The following is a 20,148-nucleotide window of genomic DNA, read 5'->3' as shown; positions in this document are numbered from 1 at the left end:
GCAAATGTTGGCTTTTATAAAGCATAGCAATTTTTTGTGGCTGATAAAACTTTGAGTGCCCATCCTTAGCTCTGCTCACTTCAGAGGAGCTGTTCAGAGGATAGTCACAATATGTGGCGTGATAAGCAGCGGGGGTGGGGTACGCTCATTTGATTGTCTATGCACTGCTATTTCTTCTTGAATATGTGAACATACAGATAAGCATTTTGGTAACTTTTTGCTCTAAAGAATAATTTTAAAGAGTACTCAAAGATCCCCAGGTGGCACAAACTGTACTACTCCGTTTATTTATAAATATAAGAAAAGTCACTTCGAGGACTAAGCCTAACCCACGCCATGATATTGTCTATCACTGCACATGCATGCGTGTGAAAGGTGGGCACTGAATGAAGAAGACGGAAGAAGAATTGGTGCCTTTGAATTGTGATGCTGGCAAAGAATACTGAAAGCACCACGGACTGACAAAAGAACAAACAAATCTTTCTGGGAACAAGTACAGCTGGAATGCTTACGTTAGTCTGGGTACATTAGAGAAACAAATACACAGAAACGCATATGTATAAGAGAGAGTTTTATACAAAGGGTAAGTGCACATCAAGAAAACATCCAACCCAGTGCTGCCCAAGCCCACAAGTCCAACACTAGCCCATTAAGCTATATGTCCAACACCAATCCACAAAGTCCTCCTCCATCTCACAAAAGATAAGCAATGATACTGATTGCAGGAGGAAAACTGAATCAGTGAACGTGTAAGCATCTCAGCACTGACCGGGGTCTCCACACCGGCACTCCAGGACCCAGGGCTGCATCGAGGTAGGTCCATGCAGCTTCTCCCAGGGATGTCTTGCAGGAAGTGAGCCTTGCCAGCTGAAGCAGGGAACTGCTAAGGCAGCTGCACCCTGGTCCGACCATCAGAAAGCAAGAGAGCCAAGAACTCGAAAGGTGAGCCATTTTATCTCTCCTCCCTTCAACTAATCCCACATGTGGTATCAGTCATGCTGGCTCAAAAAACTTTAATTATTTCAATGCTCCTTAGAAGCAAGCATAGAAAGATGTCATCTCACATATTTTGAACATGTAATTAGGAGAAAACAGTCCGAGGACATCATGCATGGTAAAGTAGAAGGGTACTGGGCTTGGTAAGATAGAAAGACAGCAACAACAGTAAGACCTTTGACTAGATGGACTGACACAGTGGGTGTGACAATGGGATGCAGCCTGACCACTGGGAGGCCAGTGTGCTTCACGCTGACACCAGGCAAGTCGCTCCGACTCGATGGAGCCCAACAACACTGACCACAACAGGAAAAGTCAAACTTAATACAATGCCAATCAATGTTTTGTTGTTAATTTCTAAGATAATCCTAATGTATGAATTTTAGCCATTTTTATTCCCTAGAATGGATTAGAAGTCTGATTTAAATTTTCTGTTATAACAACTGACTTCGATTTCTTCTTCATTTTGGTAAATTAAAGAAAGAGGTGGATCATTGATGGTGGTGCACTAGAAGGAAGAGAGCCCATAACACTTACTGAGTATCTGGCACTGTATCTAGCTTGTTTTATTTCATCCTCACAGAGAAACCTGCGGTATTAAACTTGTGAGTAAAATTAAGTTCAATACAATCAAGTTAAATACATTTCCCAACAAGTGGTGGAACTATAATTTGGAATTTGTTTGGCTTTAAAGTTTTCATCCACAATATCAGATATTACTGGAATATCGTGAGAGAGAAAAAATCCTTCCTACAACATAGGCTAATCAAATAGACATGAGTTTTAACTTGAAAACATTCTTAATTTGTTTGGTTTTACTGGGTGGTAGGGCATGGAGGATGTATTCAATAGGCTTAATTAAGTATTTGTGTTGGAAGAAGTTGAAAGAACAAATTTGAATGTCAAAAAGCACATAATAGTTAATCCAATATTTCATTGGATACTTATGTGCTGTTAATAAAATTATAAATTTTATCCAGCCACATAGTTCTTTTACTTTAAAAATAATATTAGGTAAACAACAAAAACAAAACAAGCTTTAGCTATATGCCCTATATTTAGTAACCTAGTTTGTTTTTATGTAGATTTTTCTTAACACAGTTTTAGTACAATGTAAGACAAGTAAATTAATACAACTTAATAAGATAATAGCTTAAGATAATTAGGATGATAACTTACTATGCCTTTACATATTAAAAATAACAACCTGCATTGTATATAGCCTTTGCATGCTAATACATGTGTGTGCATGGGAAAATGTATTTTAGTAATATTCTGTCCATTGAGAATAGGTTATTGTGATAAATCAACTGTGATGAAAACATTTTTCAAAGTGAAAAGTACACTTTTGTCTTGATTTCTGCCAAAGGCATTAAGTCCTAATAGTCAGTTTTCCTTTTGTAAAAATATTGCAATAATTTAACATTTGGCCTGTAAACATGATGACATTCTTTTTGTTAGTGCTGAAAAGTCATCAGGACAATGTTTTGCATGCAAGGTAGAGTATATTATATGTTATTTTTATTGCATGTGGCCATAATCATTGAAAATGGTTCTTTGAATTAAAAAAATCTTTGTATCATCTTCCAGTCAAATTTAGGGAAAACATTTTTCATTATAGTAGGTTAATTTTCAGAGTGTGGAATATACTAAAATCAGACATTTGTAAAGAAGTAGAGGGGGAAGGGTGATAACTGTGTGTCATTTAAAATAATTAGGTAGGTAATTTAGATGAGCTGCTTAGGCACTGGGAGTGGGTGGATTGAAATCTCTCTCTGTTCCCTTCTTGCTAAAAACAATCCTACCGTTAGCAGAAACCCTGCAGTTTTAACATTTTATTTTGTGATCCTTTTATTTCTACCTGCCCAGTGAAATCAGAAGGACCACAACTACCAGCATTATATTTCACACACACACACACACACACACACACACACACACACACACTTTCTAGTTGGCGTCAATGATCCCTTCTATTTCTCCTTCCAAGCACTGCTGTCAATATTCTTTTAAATAGGAACTCATTGGCAAATAATTATAGGGTTTGATATCAACCCACAAAGATCTTACTTGAGACTCTTTATGTCTTGACAGTTTTTTCATCTCAATTAAGCCCCCCTTCCCCGACAACTCAGGAAACTGACAAGGATGAGCAGCCTGTGCCAGACTTTCAGGCTGAAAGTTGTAAGTATAGTGTGACTCATCTCTTGTATTTTTCTTTTTGACTCTGATTGGTTTCCATCTCTCTTGTCTGCTTTTGCATCTTGCCCGTGCCTTTTAGCTTGTATCCTGGGTGATTTTATTTGGCCGGACCAGACATCAGCAGAACACGTGTATGGCCTGAGTCAAGCTCTAAACAGCAGCCAAAGAGCATTGATCTGACTAGAAGATGGCCCTGTGCGCTACAGTTTGTGAATATCTCTGGAGAGGAAATGAATGTAAGAGGGATTCTTCTAGTTTGCTATTAAGTTCAAGAGGAAACGTCTGGATTCTGGTGGGAGAGATGGGGGTGTCTAGCTTTGCTGTGTAGTCAAACTCTCTATATTATTTATTATACAGCTTTTGTATTTCCTTGTACCAAATAGCATGTCGTTTATTGTGCTCTTTTACACTATGTCATGTCAACTGCTTTGGTGTAATTTTTAGCCTCAAACTCTCTGCTTCCTGAAGGAAGAAGTCGCACTGACTTCTCTTAAAGCTCCCTCGCCGTTCCTTTCCGCACGCCTGGTCCCAGGTCTTGGCTGTCGCAGAAGGCGTGCGCAGTGATTCATGAGGTCCTCTCCGGCTTTTAATTATAGGCTGGGCATTTTGGCGGTGCAAACATGCTTGCCTCAAGGTTTGCTCTGACAGTCATGCTTTTCCTAATATACCGACTAACTGCAACTATTGACATGCATTGGAAGTAGGAAAGAAAAATGTATGAATCCACCCTGATTGTGAAATTGGATGGATACAATTTGCTCACGTAACAGCATTTAAGACTCTTAACTGGAAATGATGAAAACATCACAAGTTATTAAACCCATCTTTTCACACCTTAGAATCACACATCTAACTGAAACTTGTACTTTTTGAGAGCAATGTTTTCTCCTCTGTGTTTGGCATCTAAATGGCTGCAGTTTCAGGGGGGTGTGGTTTCTTCCACATGCTCTCCTTTCTACATGTTCTCATTCCGTTTTATTTTTGATCTGAGGAGGGAATCCCATGTGCTGGTTGATGTTCGGATGCAGGCATTGATACATGCTACAGGAAGTCCTTCGGCAACACTGCAGACCTTAGAGACTCCCAGATCAGTCTCTCACAGAAGGAAGGTGGCTATGCAAAGCCTTCCCTTCTTGATTATGGAATGGGAACAGACTGGTGACAGGTCCACTGATGTCCATTCTGTGCCAACCTGTGTTCTTTCTAAAATGAAACCAATCATTTGAGTGGGAGCATTAGCTTTACGTGGTCATTTTACAGCTGAAGAAAATGTTCCAATAGTTTGCAAATGCCAGGGATGCAAATAAACCTAAACATAATAGTTTATCCCTTTTATTTGACTTCTTTTCAGCTTTCTTATTCTTGGCCATTTCATCTTGAATTTTCTCTTCTCTTGATTACATGATATTTTTCTCTCCCTTTTAGACTTTGATTTCTCATTCTCACTCCACTCCTTTTTTCTTCCCTCCTCTTAGTGACCTCATCTGTCCCCAGGGCTGGAGGGGCAGTGAAACAGAGGAAGAGGATTGACTCAGGGATTGCAACAATGGGCTCAAACATAAGAACAATTGTGTTAGTCTGGGTACATCAGAGAAGCAAATCCACAGAAACTCATATGTATAAGAGAGAGTTTTATATAAAGGGTAAGTACACCTCAAGAAAACATCCCAACCCAGTGCTGCCCAAGTCCCAAAGTCCAATATTAGCTCATATGTCCAACGCCAAGCCACAAAGTCCTCCTCCACCTCACAAAACACAGAATGATGTCACTGCCAGGAGGAAAGCCGAGTCAGTGGGCGTGTAAGCATCTCAGTGCTGGCAGGGGTCTCCATGCGGCTGCTCCAGTACCCAGGGCTGCATCAGGCAGGGTAGGTCCATGTGGCTTCTCCTCAGGGATATCCTGCAGGAAGCAAGCCTTGCCAGCTGAAGCAGGGAACTGGTCTGACCATCACAAAGCAAGAGACCCAAGAACTAGAAAGGTGAGGCTGACCAAGCCATTTATCTCTCTGCTCATCAATTAACCCCACATGTATTTATCAGCCAGGTTGGCACAATAAACTTTAACTATCTGAACAATTCTGAGGATGGTGCAGGACCAGGCAGTATTTCATTCAGTTGTGCGTCGGCTCCCTATGAATTGAGAGCAACTAGATGGTCAACCACTATAACTGTGATGGGTTACTCCAACTAGCATGTCAACATGGGTCTACTTGGGCTTATGTACTATTCTGTAGTGAAAAATTATACCACATGTGAAACTGTTCACTACAGACAAATATGTAAGCACAAGTAAAGCCATGCCTATTTTGCTTACTGTGGCTCCATTCCTGTCAGGGATGTTAAATTTGAAAGAGACTTTGATTTAACTGGAAGGTGCAATGAGTCATGAGGGAGACAGATACCACCCAGCCTGAAAGATTATTTGATGTATTGTAAGAAAGTTAAATTGCTCATTGCAGATTAGTAAACATGCACATGTAAACCAGTACTTCTCGTGCTTATTAGGTAATCTAACTTTGGGAATATTTATTATCTTTGGAGGAAAATATACCAAAGCTGTCAGGGGCCCTCTTTTCCCACACCTTGTGTACAATGTCAGTTCATAATACCTTTTTCAAATCGTGGCGTATCCATTTTTACATTAGAACATTTGGGGCACACTGTCAGTCTGGTTTTGACTGTATAAAGGCATTTGACAGAGGGGGCTACAACCAGCTATGGATAACATTGTGAGCAGTGGGAATTTCAGAACACTTCATGGCGCTCATGCAGAACCTGTGCTAGACCAGAGGCAGTCCTTCAAACAGAACAGAGGATAGTGCATAAGTTAAAATCACGGAAGGCATATGTCATGGTTGTTTTCTTTCACCATTCGGTTTAATATGTATGCCGTGCAAGTAATCTGAGAAGCTGGACTATATGAAGAAGAATAAGGCATGGAGATTGAAGGAAGACTTATTCATAATCTGTGATCTGCAGATGTCACAATCTTGTGTGCTAAAAATGAAGTGAACTTGGAGAATTTACTAATTAAAAGACTATAGTATTCAGCATGAATTCCACCTCATTGTAAAGACATAACAAACATATCCTAACAAATAGACCAATAAACAATATCACGATAAACAAAGGAGTATAATTGCCAAGGATTACATTTTACTTGGATCCACAATCAGTGCCAATGGAAGTGACAATGAACATCAAACAATGTATTACACTTTGAAAATCTGCTGCAGAAGACCTCTTTGCAGTGTTAAAGAGAAAAGATGTCACATTTAGGACCAAGGTGTGACCAACTCAAGCCAAAGGATTGTCAACACCTCATTTGCACACAAAGACTGGGAACAGAAGACCCAGAGGAATTGCAGCATTTGAATCATGGTGCCGGAGAAGAATAATGAAATGATCTTGGATTGCCAGGAGTACAAACAACTTTCTCTTGGAAGAAGTACAGCCAGAATGCTTCCTAGAAGGGAAGATGGCCAGGCTGAATCTCACATATACTGGACATGTTATCAGGAGATATGAGTCCCTGGGAAAGGACCTCATGCTTGGTAGAGTGTCACCAAAAGATAGGAACCCCTCAATGAGATGGTTTGACACAGTGGTGTAACAATCGGTTCAAATATAACAGTTATTGTGGAGATGGCACAGGACCAGGTTGTGTTTCATTCTATTATATGCAGGGTTGCTATGAGTCAGAACTCCAGGGTTCCTAACAATAACAACCACAATAGTCTGCTATGGGTGGTTCAATGTCAAACCAGACCTGTTATTTTTCATAGTATTTTTGCAACATGAGCTGAAAAGAAGATAAAAATTCAAAATATGGATGAACTTCATCAGTACTTCTAATTGAGGATCCCTTGTATATGATGATTTGCTTCTCTCACTGCTGTGAAGATTTTTTCTTGTCTTTGTCAATGATTTGGTGTGCCTAAGTGTGGATCTCTCTGAGTTTATCCCACTAGGAGTTCATTGAGTATCTTGAATGTATGGACTAAGGTTTTTTTTTTATAAAAACTGAGAGTGTTGACTTTAGATAAAAGTTTGTTCATAATGAGCAAGGCCTCACTTCAAATAACGACAAGGCTTGCCAAAAAGATGTGTTGTACAAGTCAAATCCTGACAATTCTTTGAGAGCATTGCTTTTGAGAATTCCCAAACCCATTCTGAGTCTTCCAGGAACTTCCAGACCATGGTTTTCACCTTGATGGTGGGTTTCTTGGTTTTCAAGAATATTGTGGGGTTAAGAATAGGTCACATAAAAATGTTGCTGCTATTACTAAGATTCATCTGTGTATGTATTTTTAAATAAACACACCTCAGATTATTGCCAAAAGTAAAATTTTAAATGTCTACCTTGTCTACTGAAATATTATTCCAGGTCCTGGGAGGAAAATGACAAAAATCCATTAAATCTTCCAGGTACACACAATGTATTTCAGTCTCCAGGCAATTTCAGATTCTGTTGTGGCTTATTGTTGTTAATAACTTCCTTACTCAACAGTCTACTGAATACCACGCTGAACATCTGCCTTTAGATTAATTCCCAAGAACACTGGGTGAGTGCTTCTTTGTTAGCATGAAGGGCACAGCAATGAAGGTTTCTCCAAGGATGAATCCCAATATCTGCTGTGGAATATTTAAGTAGCTTACCCTACAGTAAAGGGCAGTTTTCCATCTTTTAAGAATAAGGTCTTTATCTTAGAAGGATAGTTGATTTCAGTCATGTTTATGATGCTGGTACTTTATATGGCTTGCCAATTTTATTCAATGCCTGTTTAAAAAGAGATGGGATCTTTTTGTGCTGTTAAAAAAATCAACATGGAGCTACTTACATCAGCCTTCTAAGAGAGTTAATTAGCAACTGCTTTTTATCCACTTATGAAGCTAACTTATGAATGGAGGATGCATAATTTTATCAGATGAAAATAAAATCTATTCTGTCTATATTGTGGTCAGGGGAGAGGGCAGGGTGGAACAAATTGAAAATAAGGAGAAAGAGATAATGCTATTTCTAAATAGAAATAGAGGCACAAGCAGGAAAACCATAACACACATAAATATCTATCTACTTGTGACTCTTCTGCCCATAGTTTTATATTCCCACCGAGTGATTCGTTCTCTCTCTGAACTCTCACTGCCATGGAGTCAATTCCCAGGCATATCAACCTTGTAGCACTGAATGGAACCGCCCTCTGGGTTTCTGAGGCTACACAATTTCACAGGAGTAGAAAGCCTTTTCTTTCTCCTGCAGAGCAGTTGACCTTACAGGTAGCAGCCCGGTGCATAGCTGAAAAATAAGATGTAGAACACTCTGAGGTCAGATTAGCCAGTTTCACCACTCTCCTATTGACAAAGTGAGCCATCTTGGAAGCAGGAGGAGGGAGAATCCTGTGACCCTCAAGAAAGAGGCGTTCTTGATGGAGACCCTGCATGAAGAAATGAGAGCGGTGGCAGCAGAGCAGCAGAGGCAAAGCCAAAAGGTCATAGAAAAACAAAGCCATAAAATGACTCCGTGGCACGCATCTCAGTCCACAGAACAAGTAAAGCTCAGTGCCTTCAGGCCAGAGACTGACTTGCAGAGTAGGGTGCCCTCTAGGGCATTTTTTGGTAGGGAGCTTTGTAACACTTGCTCAAGCAGGGCAGAGGACAAGGGGCTATGTATCTGAGAGGCCTAGGATGAAAGAGAGATTGAGGACCAGAGAGACATGGTTGACAAAAGTCACTGCTGCAGATAAAAGGACTGAATCCTCAATGTTTTTTTATTCTGACTTGAAAGCTGTTACCTCCCTGTGGTACTTACATAATCTGGTGTCAATTTGAGGATTAAGAGTGTAGGGGTGGAGTCTAGTCTGTCAATCAGAATATAACCAATAAGGCCTCTGTGTGGACATGAGGATTCTGGGAAATCCTGTATTTTCTCCTTGGAGGCAGGAGACACTCACTCTCCTGGCTCATTCCCTGTGAGACATCCCTGTGAAGACACATGGAGAGAGGCTGATGGAGTCAGACCTCTGGAGTTGGAAAAGTATCATGGAGACTCCTGCCAGCATTGAGATGCTTACACCGCCACTGGATCCACAGACTTCCCACCCACTGGCCTGTGATCTTCCTGCATTCGGTGTCATTGTGTGTGTTTCTTGAGTTTGAAGAGGACTTTATAGCTTTGTATAGGACATATGGACTAATATCAAACTTATGGACTTGATCTGGACTGGGCTAGGATGTTTTCTCAATATTCAAATGTTCTTCAATAGAAAGCTCTTTCTTATACATAAGTGTCTCTCTGATCTACCCAGAGTAACACACTCCCTAATACACCCCACAACCATGAGTGTTGTGAGTTTTATCTGACCATTGCAATCGATTATTAAAACCAGTGGTAAAGTAGTAAATGCAGGGTATGAACATTTTTACTATATACCACATTTTCTACAAAAAATATTCTATATATTCTATGTCAAAGAAAATGAGTCAATGAACTTAGCTGGTTCAACCATCAATGTAAAATTCTGTTGACTTCCACAACAAAATAAAATCAACTTCCACCATCCTTGCTTTAAGTGGCTCATACACAAATGTTGATGCTTGTGTCATTATAAACATCATAATTATAAGTGAACAAATGATTATTAAAAGAAACTTTAATAATAAGGAAACAAATATGAAAACACAATGTTATATTTTAATTTTAGATATATCTCACCTCTAACATGTTATAACAAAAAGCATTTATTTCTACTCTTTGCTCTTACAAATTCTTCAAAGATTTTGTCACATTTAAGCTGACAAAGAATATATAGCACTGTATATAATAAGGATAATTAATAATTTCCTTCTTGAATCAGTGTTGTATGGTGAAAGTTTTTTCTCTTTGAGGATGGAAATGAACATTCTGCTGTGCCATTTGTGATCATTAAAGTTGGAAATATGCATAAAGCAATTTCAACATCTGGAAATATACACGGTTTTATCTTCATATGTGCCTACATAAAGGAAATTTGTCTTTCTGTTATGAGGCCATACATGTCTACATAAATAAAAATTATCTTTCCTGAATCTGTAAACTTAGTTATTGTGTACTAAAGAAATTGTCACCCTTTCCCATAAATGTGTATTTAAGTCATTGGGTATACAAACATTGTTAAAGAAGGAAAATCTATTTGAAAGAATGATATGCATTTTCACTCTTATTTTCATGCAAGATTCAAGTGTGTTGATGATAGTGTACTGTGTGGCTATGCCAAATTGATCTTTGACACTCAATGTTTCTGGAGCACTTCTGTCATTTACTTGTTTCATATTTCAGCAGTGGTAAACTGCTTGACAATCAGTATATGGTAGTGTGTGCTTTGTTGTGTTTTAAAAGGCTTCTCTTAAATTATGTAAAAACCTTATTAATGACTGGTAGAGGTATACACGTGAACCTTGAAGATTTTTACTTATTTGTTGAAAATGCTGCAATGTAGTATTCTTCACAGTCAGCAAGATCAAAGCTTGTAGTTTTCAGTATGGATTAAAACTCAATGCAAGGCAGACCAAACTCCTCACAATTGGACCAATAGGAAGCTACGTGATAAATAAAGAAAGGGTAGACGTTGTCAAGGATTTTGTCTTACTTGGTTCCATAGTCAATGCTCATGGGAGCAGCAGTCAAGAGATCAGAAGACATATTGCATTAGGTAAATCTGCTGCACAAGACATTTTTAGAGTATAGAAGAGCAAGCATGTTTCCTTGAGGACTAAGGTGCACCTGACACAAGCCATGGGATTCTCCATTGCATGAATACAAGTGAAAGTTGGACATTGAATAAGGAAGACTGTAGAATGCATTAAAATTGCTGTGTTTGAGAAGAATATTGAAAATACCATGGACTGCTGAAAAGACAAACTGACCTGCATTGGAAGAAGCAAGACCAGAAAACTCCTTGGAGGCAAGGATGGCAGGACTTCGTCTTACATACTTTGGACATATTTTCAGGAGAGACCAGGCCCTAGAGAAGGGCATCATGTTAGGTAAAGTGAATTGGGGGTGGGAGGAGGGTGAGAAAAAGAGGAGGGCCTTCAAGTCGATGTATCGACATAGTGACTGTATCAGTGGGCTCAGGCATAGGAACAATTGTTACCATGCAGTGTTTCTTTCTGTTGTGCATAGGGTCATTATGGGTTGGAGATGACATGATGGTACCTAACTACAACCTAGTCAATGTAACTGCAAACTGTGGTGTTTGCGTTTTGCTAGTGATGTTTTAAGCTTCTCTTATGGTATCTCCTGCTTGTGTCCCATCTTAAGCAATATTTTTTAAGATATCTAGAATTTGAATGTACAATTCTGGAATTATACTCATTACTACAGTGTGTGCTTCCCAATGTACATTAGCAAAACATTATAGTACTTGATCTTTGCCAAAATATATTTTAAGAATTATCCGTAAGTGAACAGAAGTGGCAAAAATGAGGTAGAGACAGTAGAAAAATATGAACTACTTGTGGACAACAATCTACTGCACTGTGTCCTATAAAATTGAATGAATGTGCGGCACACAGTATGAAAATGGCATATTCATTATATTCTGAAATGTTTGGTTACATATGTATTTTTATAACACCAGAGAAAATGGGCAGAATTGTCATAGGATTGGCCTCTGTATTTAGAAAAATCTATTTTACAGACCTCACATAAAGGGAAATACCTGACTTACGATTTCTAGTAGGACTTGTTATGTTAGTAAACGTGATAAATCGCTAGACAGATTTTCTACCTAGTAGAGATAAGTATCTTAAGAAACTACTCAATAGATCTGTCTGAGAAAGAGCAGGAGTAGAGTCTACTGAAATGCTGAGTTATATTTCTATCACAGAAAAGAATTGATCTAATTTTATAACTTACTAAGTTTATTAATGCTTCACCCATGGCTTCAGGCATATGCAATGGCTTTAGACATATCCAAAGCGCTTTTCTGTGCTACCATTCTTTTAAATGTAAGGTGACATGCTAAAAATGAATCAAACTGAGTTACAAGTTTAAGTAACCCCCCTTGAGTTTCTGTTTTGTGGAGAGAAAAACACTTTATTTCTTCCTCAAAAAGATAAACCAAGTTAGGTGATTGTTTTATTGACACCAGTAACATATAGCAAAATGGCTTTTTAATACAGAAGTTTTGAGTTAGGCCAAACTCTGGTTTTGGTTTAAATATGGCAATATGCAATCTCTCATGCTGAACTGTTTTCATGTTTATCAGCCCTTCAAGTTGAGCCAATTAATAAATCTACTTGTAGAAAATCAATTATTTAGAACTTCAGTTTGCAATGAATATACAGGGTTCACCAATGGAGACTATGAAGGAAAATAAAAAGGTAAAAATGTATAAAGTTATAGAAAGCTTTATTAAATAGAAATATCAAAATGTAAAGCGATTGATTCTCAATATATTCTTCATCTGGTTTAAATACTTCTAAAGTGGCTGTTTCTACTTCCAAATTTGTACTCTATTTTACAACACCTCCAAGTAACAGGTGAGGAGCTAAAATCATGGTCATATTAAGTGTTTTGTTTTCAGTTTGAGATGCAAGAAATTATAAGAGGCAAGATCAGTAATGTTGGGTGGACAGATTAATATTTCACAATATAATTTTGTAGGGAAGTCCTTACTCTAGAACAGTGGTTCTCCACCTTCCTAAGGCTGCGATCCTTTAATACAGTTCCTCATGCTGTGGTGACCCCCAGCTATAAAATTATTTTCGCTGCTCCTTCATAACTGTAATTTTGCTACTGTTATGAATTGGGTGACCCCTGTGAAAAGGTCATTCGACCCCAAAGGGGTCATGGCCCACAGGTTGAGAACTGTTCCTCTAGAAGAATGAGAGGATGGAGGGAAAATTCTTTATGTGCAGCTTTCCTGGAATTTTCCCTTCACCAATGCAGTTTTAATTATCTTAAAATTTCTTTCTACTAAGTCTCCAAGATTATCCTATATCCTTTGAGAAAATCTACCACAAGAAAAATAGTCACTATGGCCTCTGACCTCTCTGCCTTGAATTATGCAGGGTCAGTAGATCCTCTTGGAAGCATTGTTTTCACTGGACGTGTGTTTGAAGGTAGTCTAACAGGGCAAAGACAAGTGTATGACTAATTCATCTGAATTCATCCACTGATCCCAGAGACTGTTTAAAGACATCTTTGTTATGGGCACCCTATGCAGACATGAATGGAACCCTAATAGCAATGCTTTTATTTTTCACTTACACTCGTAGAGTGGACATCCCTCTGATCATTTTCACTGTTAGTTTTTCACAATAGAAATATATCCTGGCTGCAGACCCTTATTTGTTCATCACCCAGAATGTTTTGTCACAAATAATGAAATACCTTACTTACATATTAGCAATCACTTGCTTCTCTTCCAATCCAGTAATAATTTCAATCCAATATAAGTTTTAGAAGAACAAATATTACAAAAAACAAGATCTGTATTTCTGATACTTAGAGGGTAGGCAAATCTAACAATTTCAGTTTCTAAAGTACCTTCCTTTTCTTTACTATTAGTAATTTATGTTAAATGTATATTATTAGTAGTAATTACAATGTTAGCAGTAATAGTACAACAATTTACATCCATTAATCTTGAGCATTCATAGGAAGAAGTCTTATCTTTCTAAAAGGAGGTTAATTCTGAAATTGTCTTTAAGGATTCCTCCCACCCCAAAAAAAAATATTGTGAGCTTTTGATTTTGTGCTCCACTTAATTTCTGTTCTATCATTCTATTTGGCTATTAAACTCTCACTTTAAAATTCTGCTTCTACCATAGCAAACACATTTGCATAAATGAAAAAATGGAAAATTTATATTTAAATTTGGATGGTAGCCCACAAATTTATATTTGGAAATTAGTAAATAAAAATGCATTTGGAAAATGTAATCCTGTTTTTCAGGTCTGAGACAGTCAAAAGAAAGAACACTTGAGGCATTCTGGGAAGATGGTGACTGAGTAACACATACCAGAGGAACTCCACAGAAATCAGTGCAGGAGAGTTACTTAGAGGGAAATTCAACACTGCTGGATCGCAGGAGGAGCATCATAAAGATAAGTAGGAACAGATCCACTAGTTTTGAGGGGCTGGGGACTTTTGGCTGACCAAAGTGGAGGCTGGCTAGGGTATATGACCTTAGACCTGCCACTGTTTCTGCTGGAGAAGGGATCATTTGGGGCCAGTGCAGGGCCTTTATCTCAACACAGCCACAGCTTGACACCACCTTGGGGCAGGGATTAAACCCCTCCAGCACCACAGTCAGGGATTGGGGCTCAGCTACAGTATTACTTTTGTTTCCTTTTCTTCTCCCTATCCCCCCAAAGTCTCAGCAGGCTTAATTTTTTCTTTTTAAAAATGTTTTTCTTTTTCTCTTCCCTTTTCTCTCATACACCACTGACAACCTCCAGACTACTCCCCTTAGCCCAGGGCATTTAAGCCTGCCCTCCACCTAGGTGGTAGAGCCCCTCCCTCTTCAGTATAACCCAAGGCTGGGGAAAGCCTGCCCACCCTCCATGAGGGGCTATCCCACCTAAATTCTTCTAGGGGAAATACTGCACAACTTCTTTGAGTAAAATCCTGGCTGCATGGCTGGGGGAGCTCCTATCCATCCTCTGTGGGCCCACATGACCTAGGGAACTTCCTCCCACCTGCCATAGTGCTTCACATGGCCTAAGGCAGCTCGACCAATACTCGCCAACATTCCATGTTGCTGTGGGAGCCTCTGCTCAACCTCCACAGCGATCTGCCTGAACAGGAAAATTCCATCCAGCACTGGTGGTTCTCTACACCAAAGTGAGCAACCCATCAGTCTTCTGTGGCACTCCCATTGCAATGGGCACCCCTGCACACCCTCTGTGGTGCCCCAAGCTGCTGTGGGCCACACCTTCATGGTTTCTTGTGAGATCAGCCAGTATAGCACCATCCTCACAGGTCCCTGACAACCCAACAAGTGTTCCCTAAGAGGAACATCCAACTTGCCCTTCAAATAACACAATGCTGGTTGACTAGGGAAAGAGTGAAGCCACAGCAGGATAAGGTGGTAGGCCAATTCCATAGTGAAATTAGCTGCAGGCAGTTCAAAGAAGCATTCCTATGAGTTTTCCCAGAGAGAGCCACTGCTCTTTGACTCCATGGAAGATGGCACCTGGCTCCTCAAAAACAACACAATGCAAAGGCAATCAGCCCAATGACCTAAATGAAAGAAACAGAAGAAATAAAAGGCAACGGCAGATGTCCTGAACCTCACGATGTGCACAGAAGAAGCAGGCATTGATCTGCCACAGAATGAAATTTTCAGAAATGTTGCTTAGAGTCAGAGAGGATATGGGGGAAACAACAGAAAAAGGATGATATGATAGGGGAGATAAAGTCCATACACCATAGGGAAATTCAAGAGGTTAGGGATGAAATAACAAAAACCAGTAGCAGACTCGTGGACATTGAGAATCAACTGGAAGAGGCAGAGACTGCACCAGTGACCTAGAGGACAACCAAGCAGACTTTAATAAATGGGAACAAAAACCTAATAAGATCAACAGGGAAGCTGAAGAAAATCTAAGAGCTATGTCTGATGCTATGAAGAGGAACAACATCATAGTAATTGGATTACCAGAGGAAGATACAACAAAGAAGCCATCTGCAACAATAGTGAGAGAATTCTTGGAGTAAAACATCCCCAGCTTAATGAATGAAAACCAGGCAACCATTCAGGAGGCTGAAAGAACACCAGCTAGACTGATTCCCAAAAAGAAGTCACCAAGGCACATAATAGTTAAACTACCCAACTTTGAGGAAAAGGAGAAAATCATGAGAGAAGATAGGGAAAAACAAGCTATCACATATAAAGATTCCCAGATAAGACTATGTTCAGACCTATCAGCAGACACTATGAAGAAGAGGGGAGAGTGGAGTAACATATTCCAAAAAAATGAAGAAAAATAACACAAACCCAAGAATACCCAAGCAAATTATATATTGAAATTGATGGAGTTGTAAGAGTCTTCCCAGACAAGGAAAAACTCAAAGAATGTGTTAGAAGAAGCCCAGCCCTACAACAGATCCTTGCCAACTCAGTATGGACAGAAGAACAGCACTCATGAAGCACAAATAAGAGACCGTCACATAAAACAACCACCCAGAGGCAACAAAGAGAAAACAACTTCCAAGATAGCAGTGGCTTAAGGGTGGAAAGAAGTGAAGAATGAAACACACACACACACACACACACACACACACAAACACACAACACACTGATAAGAAAGGAAGGTAGGAAAACACCCAGCACAGAAGATATAAGATGAAATCACAGAGTCCACAGGTGGAGATAATACCCTGAATATCAATGGACTGAACTCAAGCATTGAAAGACTGAGGCTAGCAGACTGGCTTAGAAAACACAACCCATCAATCTGCTGCCTACAGGAGACACAGATCAAGACTACAGACAAAAATAGGCTGAGAATCAAAGGCTGGGGAAAAGTATACTAAGTAAATATCAATTTAAAAAATCAGGGTTTGCAATTCTAAACCTGAATAAAATTGACCTCAAAATACAAACCTTAAAAAGAGATAGGGAGGGACACTATATAATATCAAGGGAATGGCAGACAAAGAACCACTAAGCATTTAAAATATATATTTCCCAAATGAGAGACCAAAGATTACATCAAGCAAACACTCCAAAAGAAGAAAAAAGAAACCACAGCCTCAATGATTATAGTGGGTGACTTCAATACACCACTCTCTGAGATAGATAGATCACAGGGAAAGAAACTCAAAAAGGAGGCTAGAGATCTAAACACTACAGTTAGACAATTTGACCTGATAGATATTTACAGGACTTTTCCTCCAAAAAAAAAAATCACATTCTTATCAAGTCCACATGGCACATATTCAAAGATAGACCACATGCTGGGGCATAAGGCAAATCTGCATAAATGTAAGCACATTAATATCATACAGACTTCTCTCTGTGACCCCTGTGCCATAAGGCTGGAAATCAACAAAAGGAAGATGAACAAAACAAGAGAAAACAATTGCAGTATGAATAACTATTTCAAAAGGAGTGTGTACTGGCCCAGATCAGAGATGAAATTAGGACATTTCTATAAACCAATGAGAATGAGAACATGACATACCAAAACGTATGGGACACAGCTGCGGCAATTATCAGAGGAAGTTTCATAGCAATACATGCACACATGAAAAAGGAAGAGAGACTAATGATTGATATGCTGGCACAAAATTTACAACAACTAGGGAAGAGTCATCAGGCCAATCTTATTAATAGCAAAAGAAACGATAAAAATCAGGGCTAAGATTCATGAAAGGGAAAGTAAGAAAACTATGGGGAAAATGCTGCTAAAAGTTGGTTCTTTGAAAGGATAAACAGAATTGACAGACCGCTGGCAAACCTAACCAAAGAAAGGAGGGAACAAGTTTCAATAGCAAGGATGAGGGATGAAAGAAGGGACATTAAAACAGACCCTGATAAAATCAAAAGGATAAGTACTACAGTACCTTGATGGACCGTACTCCAATGAATTTAACAACTTGGAAGACATGGAAAAATTCTTGGAAAACAAACCCTCCATAGACTAGCCCCAATGGATGTCAAGAATCTCAACAGACCTATAGCAATAGAAGAAATGGACAAGGTTATTGTATTAGTCTGGGTACATTAGAGAAACAAATCCACAGAAACTCATGTATAAGGAAGAATTTTATATAAATGGTAAGTGCACATCAAGAAAACATCCCAACCCAGTGCTGCCCAAGCCCACAAGTCCAACATTAACCCATTAACACATATGTCTAGCACCAATCCATAAAATCCTCCTCCATCTCACAAAACAGTTGGAAAGACGCCAACTACCAGAGGAAACCCGAGTCAGTGAATGTGTAAGCATCTCAGCGCTGGAAGGGGTCTCCACACGGCTGCTCCAGTACCCAGGGCTGCATTGGGGTAGGTCCATGCAGCTTCTCTTTGGGGATATCTTGCAGGAAGTGATCCTTGCCAGCTGAAGCAATGAACTGGCTAAGGCAGCTTCACCGTGATCCAACCATCACAAAGTAAGAGACCCGAAAACTGGAAAAGCGAGGCTCACTGAGCCATTTACCCCTCCCCCCTTCAATTAACCCCACATGTTTATCGGCCAGGTTGGCACAATAAACTAACTCAGTTATGAAGGGATTACCAACAAAAAAATCCCCTACACCAGATGGCTTCACAGGAGAATTCTACCAAGCATCCTGGGAAGAACTGACACCAATCCTACACAAACTCTTCCAAAGCATAGAAAAAGATGGCAAACTCCTGCGCTCCTTCAATGTAGCTAGTATAACTCTGATATCAAAACCAGGGAGGGATCCCACAAGAATTGAGAGCTATAGACCAATGTCCTTAATGAACATTGATGCAAAAATCCTTAAAAAAAATACTGGTCAATAGAATACAAAAGTATATAAAACAAATAATTCACCATGACCAAGTGAGATTTATACCAGGGAGCAGGGATGGTTCAACATGCGAAAGACCATTAGTGTCATTTGCTACATTGACATGAAAAACTGTAAGAACCACATGATAATATCGATAGATGCAGAAAGGGGAATCCAATTACATCCAACACCAATTCCTGTTTAAGACACTCAAGAAGATAGGAAAATCCTTCAAGAAAATACAAGCTATATATGAAAAACCAACAGGCAACGTGGTAGTCAATGGAGAAAAGATGAACACAATCCAACTGAAAAAGGTGACCAGACAAGGATGCCCCTTGTCTCTATTCTTATATAACATTGTAATTGAAGTTTTAGGTAGCAGTATAAGGCAAAGAAAATACATCAAAGGTATTCGCCTGGGGAAGGCACAGGTGAAACTATGACTATTTGCAGATGTATGCTTTTATATATGGAAATCCCCAAAGCTCAACAAGGGGAGTACTGGAAGCAATAAAGGAATATGACAGAGCAACAGGATAGAAGATCAACAAACAGAAGTCCACAGGATTGCTATGCACATCAGATAAGACCACAGAAAGGTGGTACCTTTCACAATAGCCAAGCACAAATTGAAATATCTAGGGATATACCTGACTAAAAGAACAAAAGATTTTATGAGGAAAACTACAGAACACTATTACAAGAAACCAAGAGTGACCTCAACAAATAGAATAATGTGCCATGCTCGTGGACTGGAAGACTCAATATAAGAAACAACTCCCAAACTGTTTTCACAGTGACTGTACCATTTTACACTCTAACCAACTCCATGTATTGATCCTATGAGGACCAAGTAATTATCAAGCCCCATCTAGTCTCTTCTCATGGGAGACACTGTTGTTATTCTTTTAAAAAAATCATTTTATTGGGGGCTCATACCATTCTTATCACAATCCATACATCCATTCACTGTGTCAAGCACATTTGTACATGTGTTGCCATCATCATTCTCAAAACATTTGCCATCTACTTGAGCCCTTAATATCAGCTCCTCATTTCCATCCTCCCTCCCCCCTCCTCCCTCCCTCACGAACCCTTCATAATTCACAAATTATTATTATTTTCATCACATCTTATACTGTCCGATATGTCTCCTCACCCACTTCTCTGTTGTCCATTCCCCAAGAAGGAGTTTATATGTAGATTCTTTTAATCAGTTCCCCCTTTCCACCCCACATTCCCTCCACCCTCCAGGCATTGCCACTCTCACCACTGGTCCTGAAGGGGTCATCTGTCCTGGATTTTCTATTTCCAGTTGCTATCTGTACCAATGTACATCCTCTGGTGTAGCCAGATTTGTAAATTAGCATTGGGATCATGATGGTGGGTGGGGGAAAGGAAGCATTTATGAACTAGAGGAAAGTTATATGTTTTGTCTTGCTACCCTGCACCCTGGCTGGCTCATTTAC

This window comes from Tenrec ecaudatus, chromosome 9 (assembly GCF_050624435.1).
Source record: "Tenrec ecaudatus isolate mTenEca1 chromosome 9, mTenEca1.hap1, whole genome shotgun sequence".
Taxonomy (NCBI): Eukaryota; Metazoa; Chordata; class Mammalia; order Afrosoricida; family Tenrecidae; genus Tenrec; species Tenrec ecaudatus.
This window is presented reverse-complemented; position numbering follows the sequence as displayed.